General features: G+C 43.1%; 1 protein-coding gene and 1 pseudogene across 2 annotated transcripts in view; one reads left to right on the plus strand and one right to left on the minus strand.

Moving 5' to 3' along the window:
* Positions 1 to 11,627: 11,627 nt before the first annotated feature.
* Positions 11,628 to 14,227, minus strand: LOC112624591 (annotated as a pseudogene). Its single transcript, XR_003119434.1, has 4 exons — positions 14,051 to 14,227; positions 13,771 to 13,864; positions 13,428 to 13,571; positions 11,628 to 13,270 (listed from the first exon to the last, which is right to left on the minus strand). The product of XR_003119434.1 is annotated as an uncharacterized LOC112624591 (transcript).
* The window catches only part of TENM3 (teneurin transmembrane protein 3), a 657,776-nt gene continuing 654,873 nt past the window's right edge, over positions 13,714 to 16,616 (plus strand). Inside the window, exon 1 of the mRNA XM_025385351.1 lies at positions 13,714 to 13,885. The gene's annotated coding sequence lies outside the window, so the exon portion shown is untranslated. The remainder of the gene's footprint in view (positions 13,886 to 16,616) is intronic.

The following is a 16,616-nucleotide window of genomic DNA, read 5'->3' on the forward strand; positions in this document are numbered from 1 at the left end:
AAAGAAATTATGACATTTCTAAATAAAGGGTTTACTGAATTAAAATACTATACTGCAAAGTAATTTTTCTAGGTGAATGTGGCAAAAATTCCATTAGTGGGATTCTCACCAAAATCTGATATCTAAAAAGAAAACTCATAGCAGATCAATACTAGTAAGATAAATAGATCAAACTTACATACATACAAATCACATTTCTTTTTATCGCTGATTAATACTTAGTAATACATTATTAACAGTCACGAAAACCATTGTACTATGTGTTTAAGTGACAGTGCAATAAATTAAGGCTTCACATCAAACCCCATGTAGGCCACTTTTGGAGGTATCTGCTTCACTGGTCGGAGACATTTCCCTCAGTCAGTGTGCACATTTTCATTACCAAGTAAAAGAAGTAGTTGTTGAATGAGCTGGAATGGCTCAACATAACATATTACCACAAAAAGAAAACAAACATTTATAAATCCTGTATGCTTTTTTAATTTCATCTTTGGATCTGGACAGTTGGTATTAGATAAAATGTTTAAGACGAAGCTGAAAGATTGTAGCATCATTTCACACAAATTACATTATATTTATTTTGAATTTTTCCTACGTAAGCTGAACTAGAAGAAAATAATTGGTTAGATAAATGAGAGATCAATTAACAATAAACTCTAACCCGCTAAAGTTTAAACATTCTGTCTCATTTGATTCTCTTAATATCTTAAGAGAAGCTGATAGAGGACTATTACTTCTTGTGTGGCAGATTTAACCCCAGGATGAAATGAAATTCTTATTTGATAACAGTTCAGTTTGTTGGTGATAATGGCGACCCTTGGTATTTCAAGTGGGTTTTTGGCCAGGTCATCTGCATAAGTGAATCTAAACTACTTATTTCAATAGACCTCTCTTATATAAACTGTGTTAACGTAAACACTAAACTCTAAATGTAGTGGGGGAGGTTGGGGTGTGCAGAACGAACAGACTGCTTTCTACAATTTAACCCTGAACATATGGCATGTCCATACATGTAAAATTAATGTGCCCAGTACAATCAATCATTTAATAGTTTATCAGTCATTGCAGATCATGGCAAAATATGTTTGGCCACACTACTATGCATCTGTTAGAAGATAAACCTAAATGGATAAAATGAGTTCAGGTCATAGTTCATTTTTCTTTCTGTTTATGATTATGAATTTGTTATTTTACTAAATCTTTTGTTAAATAAAAAAAAACCTCACCCATGATTAGCATTGATTTATTTTATGGTCATTTTAGATTTGATATTAGCATTTTTATCATGAATATATCATATCCATAAAAAGGCAAAGATACTGGGTTTACTTTCTGCTCTGGTTTCAGTTATTTATATTAAATTCTGCCTTTAGGAAGAGTTATGGGTAACCATTTTAGGGCTAATCTGTCACTGCCTGATTAAGTATGAAAGGAAACCATTCAAAAGTCACAAGAATGAAATGTAACAGAATGCACAAGGGGTCAATAAGGATGTGTATTTTTCCTTCCACTGTGATCTATTGCTATTCAGAACAATTGATTAGACAGGTTCATTATTGTTTTGCAACCACAAATAAACCATTATTATCTGCCATTCACTCCCTAAGGTGTTCTAGTGGACAGTTTTTCAATGATTTGTGATTTCAAATAGCAACAAACTCACAATTCACCTTGTTTAACTTCCCTGATCATTCAAAGAGGGGTAGCAACTTCTACAAGCTAAACACTGGAGCAGCTACAGCCTTCCTGGAAATTTTTTATCAGACAAATGTTTATCACACCCAAACTGTGCTCAGTCCTTAATACAGTGATTTTACTTTATCCCAAATAGATTAATAATGGAGGAGGGAACCATCTTTCTGGAGCTGAAATCTTCTGTAAGTCTAGCCTTCAATCATCATTCAAAAAGATGTGCTGAGGGTTGCATATAACGTTATTTAGAGAAATTGATAAAGGAATTATAAAATGCATTATAGGCCAGCCGCGGTGGCTCACGCCTGTAATCCCAGCACTTTGGGAGGATGAGGCGGGTGGATCACAAGGTCAGGAGTTCAAGACCAGCCTAGCCAACATGGTGAAACCACGTCTCTACTGAAAAAAAAAAAAAAAAAAAAAAAATTAGCCAGACCTGGCGGTGAGTGCCTGTAATCCTAGCCACTCGGGAGGCTGAGGCAGAGAATTCCTTGAACCTGGGAGGTGGAGGTTGCAGTGAGCTGAGATCACGCCACTGCACTCCAGCCTGGGCGACAGAGCGAGAATCTGTCTCAAAAAAAAAAATGTGTTATATTAGGAGCAATTTTATTGTAAATCTGTACAACATATAAAACAAAGGAAGATGAGCAAAATTGCTGTGGAACAGGACCTAAAGTTTTGTCAAGTTCAATTTTTTCATATTATAAAATGACTTTTCTCAAAAGCAGACTCAAGCAATCAAGTATTTTCTTTGTGGAATTCACATTGGGGTATATATGTGTTCTTAAGAGGTATCGCCCTTTCATTAAACTCTAGTTCATAGTTCTGTGTGTGTGTGTATGATTTTATATGTGCGTAACTAACATGATCAGAGCAGGTTCTATTCCTCCTAGAAATATGTGTCATTCTTAGTGTTTGGGCTCTGGAAAAAGATTAATTAATCCTGGTTTTTCTACTTACATTGGACAAATTACTCACTTTTCAATGTATGATCTTTAAAATGAGGAAAATAATAGTAACGACTTTTGAAGTTGTTATGAGGACCACATGAGACAATGTGTGTTATGTGGTGGGCACGTTGTCTGCAAGAAAACATGCATGTAGGCCAGGCGAGTCAGGAGGAGGAGGGAAAATAGAATGCAGACCAGGTAATTGCAGTAGTCAAGACAACATAAAAAGAAAGACTTGTTTTTATGCTTTTCCCACTACTTATAATAAGGACTTTAAATCTGCAATATAAGAGAAAACAGGGTCGCATCCTTAAGTGTAATCATAGTACTTCGTTAAAAGTCACATCCTTCAGAGACAAGTAATTGCAAAAGAAGGAAGTGAAGATGGCAGGATAGTGATAATGCTTTATGTTAAAAATGTAAGGGCTTTCAGCATAAGCAACGCTTATGAAAACCATCCTAGAAATAGCATGGGATGCTGACCTGTAAATGCCTAGCTTCCAAATAAAGCTCTTAATTTGTTTTGATATATTTATTCGGGATTTCTATTAAAGGCTACACAAGTTGAGTTAGTTTCTATTCCACTTCACAAACAACATTCTTTAATTTCTGATAATAAATAGAACTAATACATATTTAAAGGTTCATCCCAAAATTTATATAATTCTAGAATCATATATAAAATATTAAACAAGATAGCCAGCAAAAATTTGTATACAGTGTTCCAAGTATTAAAATACATAGAAAATGCCATCTCAGTTTATAACATTGATTTTATGACTCTTAGAAAATATAATCCAAAATTGAATTTTGAAGTGTCACTGAATCTTCAGCTGGAATTTCTCCTGGCAGATACTCTCACCCTCTTCATTTTGTGAATTTTGATTTCTTTCTTAAGTGGGAATGTGTCAATCCTGAAAATAATTCCACTACAGTTATTTGCAACAACTTCTTTTTAATAGGGAAATGTTAAAACTGAAATATATATTTACTTTATGAAAAATATTTAACCCAGGGCAATATTTCTCAAACTTCCCTTTGAGTAAGAATGTTCTGGAAGAGTTGTTTAAAATGCTAATTTACTGGTTCTATCCTTGGGGATTCTGATTCCCTACAGCTGAAACAGGACCCAGGAATGTATATTTTCTCAAGAACCCTCAGGTGATTCTGATTACAGGGGGTCTAAAGGCAACAATTAGAAAATTATTGGTCCAGGGCTACCATAGATAGTTACAGCCTATTTGTCATCAAGATAATCTTCAAATTTCAATAAAGAACCTCTTTATTATCAACATTATTCCAAAATGTAGTAAAGGTTGATTTCTAATAAGTTTAAAAATAAAGATTGCCTGTACCATGGCCTGATTTAAATCTAGTTTCTAAGTAACACTGTAAACTCTTGAGGCAAGATTCTAGTACTCACTGATCAGTGTAAATAGAGACTAAAGATAAATGCAGAGCTCCATTAAGCCAGGACTCTTAGCTAGGAATCTCACACGCACCCTCTCTTCCTTCCAGTATCGTCTTAGTTTATCTTCAGTTTAAGCTTGTTCTCCCTTCTCTTTCCCCTAACTCAGATTCTCTCACTGCCAATTTCCTCCCTCTTTATAGACTCTTAGCTTATAATCTTCTCATGGCCTACTTTTTTTTCCTCCTAGATATCTTATCCAAGGATAAAAGAGGGGAAGGTGAATCCTGGTCTTTCATAGATTTTGTGGATTAAAAGTGCTGGACTTGGAGTATACGGCTAAGAAAGAAGTGTTAGGTAAACACAGAAAGAAATTTGGATGCTTCTCTGCCCAGGCTAGATTCTTCTTTCTCCCAGTCTGCTCTAGAAATGCCTGGCTTCTTATGTTTTTCACTAAAGCAAACAAAGCCAGAGCTACATCTTCATCAGGTAAACTAAAAATCAGATCATATGGCCCGTAGGAGCTTGCTGTATTTCAATATGACTCCTTTAATATTTCATGGCTTTATTCCACAACTCTCTTTTCTTAGAAATGCATCACATCACAGAGCAAACCAAGCTTTGCTGTCTTAAGCACCAAAAATGAACCAAAGTTTGGCCAGGTGTGGTGGCTCACGCCTGTAATCCCAGCACTTTGGGAGGCCGAGGAGGGTGGATCACAAGGTCAGGAGATTGAGACCATCCTGGCCAACATGGTGAAACCCCATCTCTACTAAAAATATAAAAATTAGCTGGGTGTGGTGATGTACGCCTGTAGTCCCAGCTACTCTGGAGGCTGTGGTAGGAGAATCACTTGAACCCGGGAGGCAGACGCTGCAGTGAGCCGAGATCACACCACTGCACTCCAGCCTAGTGACAGGGCGAGACTCCGTCTCAAAAAAAAAAACCAAAAAACAAATCCAAAAATGATCCATAATTTTAGGCAAGAGGACAGCGGATAGCTTTACCTAGAAGGTTGTTAGAAATATCTTTCTTTGCCTCACTTGGGACGTTTGTACCCTAAGAGTAGTGGTGTTTCTGGTGTCATCTTTAAGCAAACAAAGAATTCCATGACCCATGAAGATGACTGTTTAGGCTTCCAGACTGAGGTAATTAATGCAACTGTGGCCTAATGTACTTCCGACATCAGGATTTATGGATGACCCAGGTTTAGTCTCTTAGAAAAATCAGCTATGAGTTGAATATAGACTTGAAAGTAAAGAAGAAATAAAATATCAAAATCTTATGTTGTATTTTAAATTTCTAAAGTCTTAAGGAAGTTGTTTGTCTATGTCCATTTCAAATGGGTATAATGGTCCATGACAGGCTTTGAGAAAATAGGCTATGAGCATGAACTTCATCGTAAGTATGTTGTTAAGAGTGGCAGTGGTATTGATGATGTAAACATCTTTCCTCTCCTGGCATTAACAGACAGAAATGTGACTTGTAGATTCAGTCTCTCCCCACCAACACATATGTAAGCAAAATGTGAAACTCACCTCTCTGCTTACATATCTTTAGTTGATAGTTCACAGACAAGAAGTTTTGTGAGACTGAACCCTAAATGATCTGTTAATGATTTGGGATTTTAAACAGTTTGCTCTGAAAGCTGGTTCTTGTAATCAAGTTTGACATGAAAATAGCACTGTCATTAAATTCAAGGAAATACCAGTTTAATGCTTAATCACATTAAATTTCAGATAATTTGTATGTCGTGAAGCTGTATTTTGGAAACATCGGTTGGAGCTTTAGTACTGAGCAGACCATATATCTACACAGACTCTTAGTCTCAGGGCACTTCAGTATCAAGTTGTAGTTTTGGGAAGCTGGTATGGAAAAAAACAAAACAAAACATCTATTTATTAATTGCATGGAAATGTTTTAGGGCATACCTACATGTCATTAAAGTGGCAATGATAGCGACTAATAGGGCTACAATTACTTTCTTCTAGAACCAGTTTCTTTCTTTCAAGGGAAAAATTCTTGCCCCGTCACTTTCCTCATGAATTTCCAGGAGTGTTCCTTGCCTCTGATTTGAAGCATGTTAATGTTGTTCTTTTTCAAGCAGTTCTGATTCTTTGCCCTATACATTTCTGTGGATAGCTGTTGTCTGGGTGATGGAAGGGTAGAGATTAAATTGAATTTCTTGCAGGGTCAGTTTACGTAGTGAGTTCTGAAAGCACACTGAGTGGAAGATTTACATTTTCAAGCAAAATCATTGAAATTATGGTGAGTAAAACATATGATAAGGATATTAACATATACCTAATAGGTCACCCATACTCACGTGGGAGTTTTAGTACTTCTTAGTAATTCCATTTACTTGACACAAATGGTTGTAGCTGATTGCTCTAACCTATCACCATACCTTGAGCAAAACAACGGATGGCATTCAATAAGGAGTTAGGATCCATTAAAGAGAAGCCCATTATAACAGCTTATACAATCTACAATGCAAATGAGAACACTGTTTCAACATAAGATGAAAAAGGCATTCTGAAAGAGGCTAAAGTATTTTCTAAATTTTAAAAAAGCGCTAGTCTTGACTCCTAAGATTTCTTAAATATTTTTCAAAGTGTCAACTCTTGAATTGTGGAATATGTCTTTTGTCTTCCCACTGTAAGGATTCAAACTTCTCATAATGCACAAAAAGATCTCCAGTCAGGATCCCCCCCACCCAATACAACGTTGTGTTAAACTTCATCCAGTTGTCCAGCTAATTCTTATGCTTCTCCAATTTTACTGGATATGATGTTTTTATTGGGGTTCATGGAAGCATGGCTAATGATATCAGCAAGCTTTGTAATTTCTCACTGCCAGTTTTCTACACAACTTACACTTTTGTCACTCAAACTGCACCAAATTGCTCCAACAATTAATCTTAAAGCGCAGGAGTAGGGGGACTTTTAAATGGACCCCTTCTTGGGATTCTGTGTTAAAAACAGAAAAGTTCCCATGAATGAAGGGGGTAAGTTAGCTTTTCCAGCCTCTGCCTCTCCCCAAGTCTCACTCTTCTCTACCACCCCCCAAAAGGAATGAATTACATTTCTCTTCTTGTCCTTTAAATGAATAGCATAGTTTGGGTGAAATTATCGGGCAATTGCATGCCTTTTATGCAGATAATGCTATTTGATGAAAGCGGTGTTTTGATCTGCTAAGGATAATACAGATCCAGGGCTGGATTCATTGGTGAGAGTAAAGCTGTCTTCTGTGATAACTTCATCTCAGCATGAGGTCAGACGGGGAAAACTGGGATGGGGGATTAAAAAATGACACAGTCGGAGCAGTATTCAGTTCCCTGCTGTGCTCCTGGCTGCACACTATAGCTTATGTTTCTGATCTGTTATGGTATTGTCTGCCTTTCTCTCTCGGAGCAGAAAGAGATTGCTTAAAACTTTTCTTTTTTCAGCTAGAGGGATTAGTTCTGTGCAGCTTTTTTAATTAAAGAAACTGTATCTTTTTCAAGGCAATTTAAAGCTGCAAGAGAAGAACCATCAACATCCATAACTTAGTACTATTATCTGTAACAAAAGTGTAAGCTCTAAATTTGATATTCAGAAATAGGGGAAAGGAGCTATAGAATTCTGTTGTATTTTTAACCTTCAGTGGTTGCTCCAATCCCTAAATGAAGAATAGTAAATAAATTATTTTGTATAAGTCCTGAATATGTTTCTATAAGTAGTAACTTTCAGCCTCTTTGCTTTTTTAGCTTAGCTGAGCTTGCTTAATTAAATCTTCATGATGATAGCGAAGTGCACTTGAAAATGGTGTAAGAGGAAATAGATTTGACTATATATCCTCTTCTTTACCCAGAGATCATTTTTAAACATTTCCATTCTACTGAAAGTGATAACAGTAGAAAATGTCTGCTTAATATGGGCAATTTGCATTTAAACAGTGCAAAGTACAACATTATGGTACTTTATCACGACGAATCTTTCCATTTGTGATAAGCGGTCATCATCTTTATTAATCTGAGGGGAGCATGGATTGAATCTATCCAAAGTGATGATGAATTTGTCAGGACATATACATTTGAGTTGAATTTATAGCTCAATTTAACCCAGGTTAATGTCGAAAATCCTCAAATGTTTCCAATAAGGCCCATATGGTTATCACTTTACAAAGCACACAGGCTCTGCGCTTCAGTTGCAACATACACATCTCCAACTAAATTCCATGCCAGATCAATTAGAAACAGTCCTCCTGAGCAGACAGGAACAAACAGAGATTGTTTCCCCAATACCAGCTGAACCCTTGTCTTGAAGAAATGAAAAGCAGTCATCTTAGGCGCTGCACTTCTTACCACTAAAAATCCAAAGGCAAGGTAGAAGACAATAGGGTTTTATAAATAATGTCATATTTAATATAAAAACGTGAGTATCTACACATTATAGGTGCTTGCTACAATGTTTCCAAATTTCGATAAATATCATATCCTACTGAAAAAGAGAAAACCAAAATTTGATCTCTTTGCCTTTTCTCATTGTTTTTGTCTTTACTTTAAATTATGTTTCTGAGGAAAGTCAACCAAGGTCAAAAGTGGTTTGTTGTAATGACCAGAATTTTAAAATGATGTCCCATTAAAAACTTGATGGTAGAGAAGAAAAAATTGTACTTAAATACATTTTCGAGGTAAATTTTATTTATGACATACCCCTATTTAAAAAAGAAAGTCAGAAGGGCTAAAGACAATGAAAATATTTTATTCGTGTATCCACTCATTCATTCAACAAACATTTATTGAGCAGCTCCTATATGCCAGCCCATGGGCTAGGCTTGTGTGTCCAAAGAGGCATAAGGCTGAGCCCCTACACTCCAAGAGTGCTCAGCTATTAGGAAAGACCTATACAAAAAACAGTGCCATCCTTTATTACATGCAGAAAACACAGTGGAAGCACTGCCAAGGAAGGAGAGTATCACTGATAGGTGCTTTAAAAGCTATGCGTTCTAGGGGCTCCAGATGCAGGGCGTTGCAGACTAAGAGGTCATCAAAGGGAGGAGAAAGAGTAGGGCACTTCTGGAAAATAAAAAGATGTTCAATTTGTCTGATACTGAATTATAGTCACTTGATGCCTATATTTTTAACCTATATTTACAAGTTAACATATAAGCTGGAACCTAAAATATCTAAAGGGTGTTGTTTTACTAAAAAATTGTCCTGTAATGTCATCATTTTATCATAAACCTTGCCAGCAGCTAATGCCTACCTTGAGTACACTATATATGCTGCTCACTGAAAAGTTGTTTATAGAAAATATGACAGATTTTAAAAGGCACTCCATGATAACTCTTAATTATAAAGGTTCCAACTTTCAGTGTGGAGTAATGTAGCAAGTTTTAAACACATTCACAGAGCTAAACCAAAACCGAAAGTTCCACATGTTAAAAGATGCTGGTGTTCAAAATGCTTTGCAAAACCTGGGGTCTTTTATGAGGCTCCAGTCAAAGCAAGGGAGCCCTTGGGTGGTGCTATGCAAATGCTTTTTCACCGAAGGTTGGAGCCACGCATAGGCCAGGTTTACGCCATGGAATACAAGCAAATGTACTGGAGAAGCATGGTCCCAATTAAAGGTTGCTTCGTCTCATCACCAGTCCATTCAGTGGCTCCAAAATGCATGCACATTGAGAGAGGCTTATCTTGCTTTAATTAAGATAATGAAAACATATTTTCCTCTACAAACAGTCATTTAATTTTATGACTTTGTCAGTGATCGAATTAAAATATTTGTTTTATAGTTCCCTCAATCTAACAGCCAAGGGATAAGTTATTTTTTGTCAGTGGGGGGAAAACCCCACCCAATAATATCTTTAAGGCTATTTGAGAGACTTACATGTAAAATTTAAGTTTTAGTGTTGTTCACTGTGAAGCCATTTGTGTAAGGCAAACACCTCAGGTGCCTAGAATTTGGGGTTTGCTCAGTGGCTACCAGCCTTTAGCCTGTGTTCTAAAGTGGCCCATCACCTATTTGCTGTTCTCAGTTGAGACATAACCTTCTTTTGGGCATATGTGGGTGACTGGCTTTCCTGGTCCTGAGGGGTGAGCTGGAAGGTCTAGGTACCTGAGATTTGGCTCCCCTAGTCATTTCTACCCCGTTCCTCATCGTTCCTAGGGTCTCCCGAGTGGGAGAGGTTGCAGCCGGTGAGCCACTGGGTTTGAACCCAGCAGGCAGGCCGCTCAGGCCTCAGGTTTGCTAGAGCAGATGGAACAAAGTCCAAAGAATAGGTAAACTCGAGTGATGTCCACAAGTCTCCTTGGAGAGCCTAATACCTGCCTCACCCGGCGGGGCGGTCCCTTCTGCACGCCTGAAAGCCTCGCGTGTCAAAGGAGGAAGTGGCTGCGGAGACCATCGAGTCTGCACGGGAGAGAGGCACAAACAGCTGCTACCCGGCCCCTTCAGGTCCAAGCTGGCTCTTTAGGACAGGAGGAGAAAAAGGACAGCCCCCAAAGGGGAGAAAGGGAAGGCGCATGTGATGCTGACTAAAATGGACAGGTGTCACCTTCAGGTGGGCAGCGCCACTTGGCAGAGACTTGGCCCACAGGGAGGCGGTGGAGCAGCAGGGCAGGGTGCTGTTGGCCTTGCCTCAGTAGTGGGGCAAGAGCCTGGCTCCTCTTTCCCAAAATGAATCCGGAGGTTCCGCCCATTTTTTTCCCCCTAAGGACTTTTTAGAGGCTTGCAAAGGCCCCAGGCATGCGTTCCTAAGAGTAGGGCTAGGCGAGGGGAGCTGGGCCACATTTTCCTTGTGGAGAGCTGCGCATCTGTGTGACAAGAGGGGCCCACGGGAGGGCGACGCCGCCAGCTCCGTCCCATTATCCCGAGCACTACCGGCTGCGTTCACACCGCAAAGTCACCAGCTGCGCCGGGCAGAGTTTGCTGAGAGGGGCCAGAGGCTTGCAAAACAGACAGCGATGTCTTGCATTTCTTCTCTCGCTCCAGTTTTTATTGCTGTGGAGGGCACGGCGTGAGCTGCCCGCCATCCCCGCCCTCTCTTGACAACAGCTCAGTGAGGCAAAAAGCATGATGGTCACGTAGCGAGCTGCCTCTCTGCTTTCCAGGGATTCATTTGAAGGAGGAAGCGTGTGGTAGTTTGGCACTGCACAACATCAGCTTTTCCTAACGGCCTCAAATGATGGAACTTCTTTGTATGAGAGACAGACCCAAATTTAACACACGTAAGCTGCCTGGATTACAGGCGCAGGCAGATGTAGAGGAGGACCCCCGCGCGCTTTGTCCACCAGCGACGCCTGGCATAGAGTGCGCAGGGCCGTATTAATGAGTTCTAGAGCATTTTTTTTTCTATATTGCAAGCATAGTGTAAATGTTCAGCATTGCATACTGAAAAACTTTGAATCTCATGTAAGAAGGAACTGGGCTAGAGACAGGAGCCAAGATTTATTGCCATTTCTAAGTTTTATGAGTTCTATTGTTTCCTACCTTTATTACCAGCGTTAGCTGTAATGAGGATTCTAGGAAAAAAGAGCTGGAAAAAAGCAGCATCCCCCAACTACCACAATGTAGCACTTCAGTTCTGGCCTCTTTAGGATTGGGGCAGTGTCTCATCTCTATTGTGTATTCCTAGATAGTAGGAGGGAGTCTCACTTACATACTTAACAAAAGTTTTAAAGACCTAATACTTTTGTGTGCGTGTGGGAACTGGGCCACAAAAGTGCTTTATGAAAGAGTTTCCTTACGGTCATGTCCGGATTCAAATTTCAAGTAGTTTGCATGCTCTTCATGTAATATCTGGGACATATCTTCATAATTAACAAGCTTTTTTTTTTTTTTTAAATAATGAGAATGGTTAGAATGAGTGGGGGATATCATTAATTCGCCCCCATGACCTTATCTTTTTCAAGTGTGAAATTCAGTGGCAGAAGGAGATGGATCTATCCCAGGGTGACTCTAGATTCTTCCCGCAAAGATGTGCGTGTGCTGCTTTCCATCAGTAGTGCCCCGAGAGCCGGGTCGGGTTCGCTTACTACCAAGACTTCTCTACTTAACGCGCTGCGCTCGGGCACTTAGCAACTTCGGGAACACGGGCTGTGGGTCTGGGCACACTAGTTCGAGTTTAGGGATTCTCCTCCCTTCTAGCCCAAATTTTGGAGAAACTATCATAAAGGTTCAGGCTTTCCTAGGAGGCGTCGTCCGTGTTCTCCCAGTGCTCGATCTGTTTCTGGTTCTGCACGGCAGTTAAAAATGCAAGTGGACTTCCTAACGGCCGAGTACAGGTACAGGTCGGCGGAATCCTCCGCTCTGAAGCTGAAAGTGGACGGTGGCGCGAGGAGACTGGGAGCGCACCAGTCTCCGCCACGCTTCCAAGGACAGGTCGGCGGCGGCCGGGGCAGGCCTGGTCGCCGGGTCTCAGCCCTCCACCTGCGGACTGCGGGTCCCAGGGGAAGGCAGGGAGATGCTCGGGCGCCCACGGGGGAGCCGCACGCACTCGGCAGTCCCAAGCGCGCATGCCCCACCTCTGCCACCGCCCCGTCCCGGACCCGAAAGGAGCCTGAAGGATCCCACGGACCGCCGAGCCAGAGAGCGGTTCTGCTCAGGTCGCCCATTCGGAGCTACAAAACTCTGGAACTTCCAGCAGTTTCGGAAGCTCCGGGGGAGGACTTTCCTGCAGATAGGGGGCGGGGGCGGGGGCTGGGGAGCGGGGAGCCGGGAGCCAGCGCTGCGGTGGGTAGAAAGTGGCAGTGTCTTGGGAGGAGCAGCAAACTTTTTTTTCCCTCCCACAGCAAACAAAATCGAGGCAGGGACAGTGTTCGGCTGCTAATCTGAGGGGAGAATGGAGAAGAAGGAAGAGTAGTAAAAGCGGGGCGTGGAGCCTTCGGAGGACTCCCGGGTCCGCCCCTGGCAAGGTGATGCTGGGCGGAGGCCTAGGTGCTTGAAGCCGGGGGACAGACAATTGTTGTGCTACAGTGCCGAATGGGGCTGGTAAGGAAGTCTGAGTGTTTACTGCCTCCCTTCCCTGTCCAAAGGTCATTTGCGCTTTTCGGTCTCGGACGAAAGGACACTGTAGAAAGGAAGGCGCGGGTCATTTTCAGAGGCTCTGCAAAGGACGGGCCGCCTACCGGGGGTGGAAATCCTTAATTACACCCTTCTGCCTCGGAATCCGTCTTCCTGGCAGTGTCTTGCACTCCCACCTCCTCGGGTGACTCCGCTGACCTGAAATGCCCACCCTACGGAAGATCAAGAAAAGTAGTTTTCTAAGAAGGTTAGAGGTTTGATTACACAGAGAAGTGTTTCCACTTAAGTCCAAAGCAATTACCCGCCCCCTCCCCCAGGGCCGCCTCGCCGCCACCCGTAGCAGAAAAGGACAGACCCCCACGCACGTACCCCCGCACTTTGTTGGTGCGTGTGAATTTCAAATGGCGCAGTAAGTTCATTAGTGTTTGCAATCAGCGGCGGGCAGACCCCTCATCAGAGCCGAAAGCCGGCAAGAGCCATTCATCAGCGTGAAGTGTTATTCACGGATGACCCCTAAATCACGGCGAGAGTAGTAGAGGCACTGATTGGTCACAGCATGGGAGCCTCGGTGCTTTCCCGAACCCGACGCGGCCGGGAGGAGGGAAGGAGGGAGGGGCGGCGAACGTGGTTCAGTCCGGCAAATCCCATTTGACAGAAAAAGGCAGTAAACGGGGAATCTCTTTTTTTGAATAAAGAAGAAGAAATAAAGTACCTGTCATCTTGACAAGTGGCGGAGCAGAGGAGTCAAGGATTATAAATGATCACAGCCAGGTCCAGCTCGCCCCGTGATTGGGCTCTCCCGCGATCTGCACCGGGGGAAGCGCATGGTAGGCTCCTCTCCTTTCCTCCTCTCCCTCGCACACTCCCACACACACACACACGGACACGTGTACGCGCCCGGGCTCGGGCACACTCGGCCCGGCGCGTCCCCCGCCGCACAATTACGGTCCTGGATGCCGCTCCCCGGCCGGGCGTCCCGGGGGCCTCCTCACCTGGCCCTTCTCGCCTTCCTCCTCCCTCGCCTCCCCGATCCTCCCGCTCGCGGGCCGAGCCCCGAAAACTCCGGCCCGGCCTGGTCCGCCGCCTTGGAGGAGGCTGGAAGGGCCGGCGGGCGGGGAGAGGGGGAGCGCGGGGGAGAGAAAGAAAGTGAACTCATTGGCGCGCCAGCGCCCTCCCCTCCCGCGTCCCGGGGCCGCGCGGCCGGGGGCGGGCAGGGAAGGAAGTTGTAACACTCGCGCCCCCTCCCCGCCCCCGCCCCGCCGGCGCCCGCTCCCCGGTCCCTCGGCGGGGCCCCCCTCCCCCGCGCCCGGCTCCTTTGAATTTGGCCCGGCGCGGTGTGCGCGCGGCTCGGGCGGACGCGGCGGCTGCTGCCGGGGAGCGAGCCGGCGGCGCGGGCGAGCCGAGCGCGGTAAGTGCGGCGCCGCCGCCGGCGCGCCCTCCTTCCTTTCTGGGGTCCTAGTGCCGGGCCGCGGCGCCGGGAGCGGGCGAGCGCGAACCGGGACGGCGCGTGGCTGCCACTGGCCCCGGGAGGCGGCGGGCGCGGGGGCATCTCCCCGGGGCGCGGGCTCTCTCCGCCGTCCGGCCTCCCAGTCCCCGCCCCGCCCTCGCGCCCGCCACCTCCGGCTGCCGGCTCAGGTGGGAACTTCGCCGGCGCCTCTCGCCCGAGGAGCCAGGCGCCGTGCCCCGGTTCTCGGGAGCCCCGGGGCCCCCGAGGAGGGCAGCCCGGAGGCTGGGCGCCCGGTGGGGGCGGGGAGGGGAGCCCGCTTGGTCCTCTTTGGCCCCCACTGTGTGGCGGGGCCCCGCGTCCTCTGCGGGGGCGTCTTGACAGGATCCTGTGGGGCTTCCAGCGAGCGGAAAGCCCCGGGATGTCACCGCTTTCCGGGGCAGGCAGGGAAGAGAAGGCTTCTGCAGCGACCAGGGAGCCAAGTTGGAAAGGAGTGAAGGAGGGAGAGTGAGGGGCGAGGGGTAACGTGGGGAGTGGTGGATCACGGCTGAAACTTGATCGGGAAACTCTGGATGGGGCTGGAAACACACACAAAATATCCTGAGCTGGGCGTTTCAAAAATTACGAATTTATGAGCCTGCAACTGAGATTCTAAGTCCCTCTTGTGTTTTACAACCGATTACAAAGAGCTTCACATATTTTAGGTTGAGGCGGGTTGTGTCTGATTGATCTTTGCTGAGCATCTTACTATGCAGCTTGGATTCCATTCTTACTGCCTCACCTTTAAGGTAGCTGGAGTGGTAACTTGTTAATTTTTATTGTGGAGGGAGGATAACAAGTACTTGTACCGTGTAATACATTACATACGTGTGTTTTCCGAAGTCATTGTAATTTGGAGGTAGAGAAAAGTTTCCAGGTATGTGTGAGGAGGTGCAATGGAAATGAAAGGCTGAGAGCTGTCCTAGAGTTTTTACAGGGTCCCAAACGGCTGGGATGCCCGAGAACAGGACTCTCTCTTCATCATGCTCTATTTCTTATCTTCTGACAATGTATTTTGTCAAACATTGGTAGACTCTGGCAGAATTCACTGGGTGGTCTTTTCACTGGAAATAGAAATATGTTGAGGCATTACCTTTCCCTTCTCTTGTCAAAAGAAAAAAGGTGGATATGGCATCTCTGGAAAGCTTGGAAGAGTATCCCAAAAGATGATATTGCAACTGAACAGAATTTGGTGATTTGACTCCCTTAGTGAATTTGTTTAAAATAATGATGCATATCCCTTTTTCCCCGTTGCCTACTTGGAGAAGTATTTGTAGTCTTTAGGGTATTAATATATTGAGAACAGACTGACTTTAGAATTAAGAGCAACTGTGTGATAATAATTCATTATCTATTTTAATATTTCAATTAAAACACAAGATTTTATAAATTCAACAATCTTGCTTTGTGCATTCCTTAATACACTTTTAATTATCTAGAACTTCGAGCATGTATATCTTAATATATGAAATTCTTGTATGAGCCCTGAAAGTTTCGATTTTTAATTCTAAATGCAGAGCAAATATTTAATTCTTGATCTAAGAGTGAGAGGTTAGTTCAGTAATAAGACTTGCTAATCCCACTTTAAAATGTCATGGCATTCACAAATTATTCCTAAATTCTTCAAAGATAGGCGTTTATAATGAGTTTAGTTATTCTATTGTGTATTTCAGGATTTTGTTATCTTTTCCTGTTGCATTTCCCTTAATAATCTCGCTCTTTTTTTCTTACATGATTTTTTTATTCCTCTTAAAGATTTTTTCTAATAGTAAACAAATATGTCTTATGTTAAATAACTTAGAAAAGAATATATAGTTAGAAAAAGTAGTTCAAATCAAATACACATTTTTACATGCACTGTACAGTTTTTATGAAAAATGTAGTTAAACTAATCACCATGCTAATGTTTATATATGTTTGGAAAACTATATGAACCCCCTGTGCCAATAGCTTTAAGTTAGCAACCTATGCACTCTAATGAGGATTACTTGATTATTGGAAATAAAGCAGATAGATTTATAGAATTGTGACTAGTTATTCCTCCAAATGGGATTATTTTGCATAGCTGTGTTTAT

The sequence above is a fragment of the Theropithecus gelada genome, chromosome 5, assembly GCF_003255815.1.
Source record: "Theropithecus gelada isolate Dixy chromosome 5, Tgel_1.0, whole genome shotgun sequence".
NCBI classification, from domain to species: domain Eukaryota; kingdom Metazoa; phylum Chordata; class Mammalia; order Primates; family Cercopithecidae; genus Theropithecus; species Theropithecus gelada.